The 3,938-nt window shown below is 39.9% G+C and overlaps 1 protein-coding gene across 1 annotated transcript in view; it reads right to left on the bottom strand.

Moving 5' to 3' along the window:
• Window positions 1-3,470: 3,470 nt before the first annotated feature.
• Window positions 3,471-3,938, bottom strand: part of LOC138982385 (uncharacterized) — a 20,643-nt gene continuing 20,175 nt past the window's right edge. Inside the window, exon 7 of the mRNA XM_070355650.1 lies at window positions 3,471-3,938. This exon is cut by the window's right edge and continues 230 nt beyond it. The gene's annotated coding sequence lies outside the window, so the exon portion shown is untranslated.

The following is a 3,938-nucleotide window of genomic DNA, read 5'->3' on the forward strand; positions in this document are numbered from 1 at the left end:
TAACTTTCTTTCTTTCTTTCTTTCTTTCTTAGGCTGTCTCTCTTTCTTTATTAATTTTTGGAAAAGTGTGCTGTTACTGACATGGATGTCCTGCACAGACACTTAACGTGTACGTACATAGTTGTACTTTATACTACAATCTCAAGTGCTCCCTCGTGCTGATCACTATGACTGAATGTTTCTGACATCAAGTTGTTAACATTTACTACTCACCATCAACAAATAAAATAATGATGTCGATGTCGTAATACATTCAAATGCAAATACATTGTACAAACGAAGATCACAACAGCCTAAAAGTGACTGCTACCGACAGGTACTAAGAAAGACGACTTACACCGTTCCCCTTTTAGAAAACTCATAATCTTTGCCTTATCAACTGCAATACAATAAATATTTAATGCCATTACATATTTTGTTCAAGCGTTGTCGTTGATGATGTTTGTTGGTGATGAGTGTGATGGTAGTGGTGGTGGTGAAAGTGGGAAGTAATCGCACAAGGTGATTTGTAAAACGGTAGTACTGAGTCTAAAACTAGAAGAATACATCGAAATAAACATTGGTACATTGTTAAGGCAACCGGTCAAACTAAAATTTAACGACGAAACAGTGGAAACGGAACCTTTTCAAACGCAATCAAAACCAAAAGTACTGACAATTTGGCGATTTGTGATCCGGTATTTTCACATAAAAAAACAGTAAATTACCCGAACTTTCCGGGAACTACGAACAGAGGCTGGGACGCGTTGTGGCCCGGTATACAGAGAGATAGAAAAACTACAGACTGAAACACGAAGACAGAAAAGCACCCCTCCTCGGAAGAAAAAAACCACCATTAAAAGTTAAAATAAACTTAAAATGAGTAACACGATAAACGGAAAAGGAGAACATTCGCATGCCACCCAGACGGAACAGTCTATTACTCGCTGGCACCACTCCTGTGTTGTCTTGCCGCTAGAACGCCGGAAAGAAATTGTCCACCAATCAAATTGTTCCTCAGTCTGTCGCCCGTCCTTGGTCGCTGGAGCGGAGTGTTATGTTGTGTCTGTCAGATCGCTCCCTACTATTCTTTTTTATTTTACTCTGTAGTATTCAGTGTTACTTCACTTCGCAGTATTCAATCATTTTTCTCCACATAATCTTGGCTTGCGAATTGAAATGGTATTGGTCTTTGCGTGTGGGGAACACATAATACTTACGTTTATGGATTTGGTTTAAACAAAACTTTATTCAATTTTTATCATGACAAAAACAATTCATGGTTTTTAAGATTACTAACTCAAGCATACATTGCTTATTTTAGGTAATCCTGGTAAGTACATAACAAAGGTTAACATGATGGCGGACTAAATACATTAACTCATTTCAGACAACGATAACAAAGAGAAAAACCTGACGTTTATGGATTTGGTGAACATGCAAACGAGTCGATGAATTGGTACATGGCGGTTTGACTTGGTTTCGCTTTGTTTGAGAAACGAAAAGAAATAATCGTTCTAAATATAGACAACAACAGCAAGTGAGAACCAGAGCCACTTTCCTGGCATCTGAGGGGAAAATAAGCATTGTAATGAACAAACGACTTTTATATTGAAAGTCGTTTCATTTCTTATTCTAGAATATATTTCAATGCTTTTTGGTGAATTTGATTTTGGTCTGATTGAAGATTTTCTGTTCTGTTTCATTGTCTACACCTCCTGGGCAAGGGCTTCTCTGATCAAAGTGAGTTGATCCATAATCAAATGAGGTGACAGCAACACCAAGTTTTAATCCCAGCTTCTCTGTCTGTTGAGATGACTGATTCATGTCTTGGAAGCATGCATTTGTCCCAGGTAACAGGTCTTAGTGTGTCAAGATCATTGAACCTTAAGAGATCCCCCGAAATGATGATGATGATGATGATGATGATGATGATGATGATGATGATGATGATGATGATGATGATGATGATGATGATGATGATGATGATGATGATGATGATGACAGGTTAATTTAGCGCGAACCACAGGAATCCATGCTCTTCGCGCTTTACATGTATTAACTATGAAAATAAATCGGGGTATGGCTGTCTAAATGACGGGGTTAAAATGGTCCTACATGTAACAACTCACTCGTGCACACACAAAAACACGAGTGCACTTGGGAGTTTGAGCCCATGAACACAGAAGTTTTCATTGTGTCAAGATCTTGCATCCACAGACAATGTCAGATTTGAAACATATTTGTATGACCTTTTGCCCCCCCCCCTCTCTCTCTCTCTCTCTCTCTCTCTCTCTCTCTCTCTCTCTCTCTCTCTCTCTCTCTCTCTCTCTTTGTTTTTTGTTTTCATTGGTTATTCTTTTTCTCCCATTTTCTGTTTGTTTCGGGGTCAAGAATAATCTGACCGTTTTGGTGGGAACAAATATAACGTGACAGCGATTCCATAAGAGCCTCTTCTTTCTCAAGTTATTGGAAGCCGTTTCCTCCCCAATGATGATTTTTTTTCATCTTTAATCCCATCGTTTTCCGAGGAGTTTGTTGCGTGCATTAATTTGTCTCCGTCAGATTTCGCGCTTCAATTTAAGGAAAGCGAAATAGACTCCAGCAATCGAGGGACCCGAACCAGCGCTACGCTATCAAAGCGAGGCACGAGAAAACAATTGTGTTAAGTGCAAAACAACGCGCTGTAAAAGAGTAATGGCGCCCATCAGGAAGCTATTAGAGTGTTCCTGTCGGAACATTTGTCTTAGCTGGCAATTCCTCGGGTGGTGATTTCCGTCGCATCGTCTTGCGCCGAACATTCGTCCTCATCCGCCTGAGAGCGAGAGGTCGTCTGCTGAGGGACCCGGAGTTGTCGCCCGTATCGCTCTTTTGCTCAAAACAATAAAGAGAGATAATCACTGCTAGGGGGTCCCACGAGAGCGCAGCGGGTGTTAGAATAACGAAGGCAGTGGAATAGGTTGACCAGGGGGGCGCGTTAGAAAAATAGTCCGATCTTAAATTCTGGCGTGAAGGTCATTCGACATTAATGGACTTTCGTGTAGTTGTGTTCATGCGTGTGTGGGTAAGTTTGTGTGTGAAAAGAAGAGAGAGAGAGAGTTTCAAGATCGAACTGTCTGTGTGTCTGTCTGTCTGTAGTAGGCTTCTTTCTAAGATGCTGGTCTCATTTTGGTGTTGAACACTTTCACATATCTGTATTCAAAATGACGTTCTTGCTTTGGAAATTGTGATTCACACAGCCTTTTTTTTTAATGTAATTAGTGTATACAATTTCAAGTAACTAGCTCCAAATTTCTTTATGGAACTGAATATCTTTTATTTTGTTTTACACACACACACACACACACACACACACACACACACACACACACACACACACAGCACACACACACACACACACACACACACACACACACACACACACACACACGCACACATGCACTCACGCACACATTCATTCACGCACCCACAAACGAACGAACAAACACGCCGAACCCCTAGTTTAGTTTCGTATTTCAAGTTGCAGGCAAGTCAAATTCTTCAGCTGATTCGAATTGTAAGAGAGTGCAAGCACTTAGATTTCCTGAAATAACTAAGAAATACACCTTACGTACGCGACATGACCGGCGTGTTTGAATTAAGGGAAACACTTAATTCGCAAGAACAAAGAGAAAGCCGTTGAAGGTTTACTAAATTAAGCTTATATCAAATGCAAGAATACCAGGACTTCTACCTGTGAACTGAATACGGTAATGCTGTGCTTAACAAAGCCAAACAAGAACTTATTTTAACTTCAATCAATATCTGTACAGAAACAGATTGATCTCCCCCCAGAGATTTACACTTATGGTATCATGAGATGGAGTGAGTGTGAGAGTATCAGAAAAACGTTCAACTTAATAAAAGAAAAGAAAATTCATTTACATAAACAAAAATTTAAGATGTACATGTACCATGCT

The sequence above is a fragment of the Littorina saxatilis genome, linkage group LG12, assembly GCF_037325665.1.
Source record: "Littorina saxatilis isolate snail1 linkage group LG12, US_GU_Lsax_2.0, whole genome shotgun sequence".
Taxonomy (NCBI): domain Eukaryota; kingdom Metazoa; phylum Mollusca; class Gastropoda; order Littorinimorpha; family Littorinidae; genus Littorina; species Littorina saxatilis.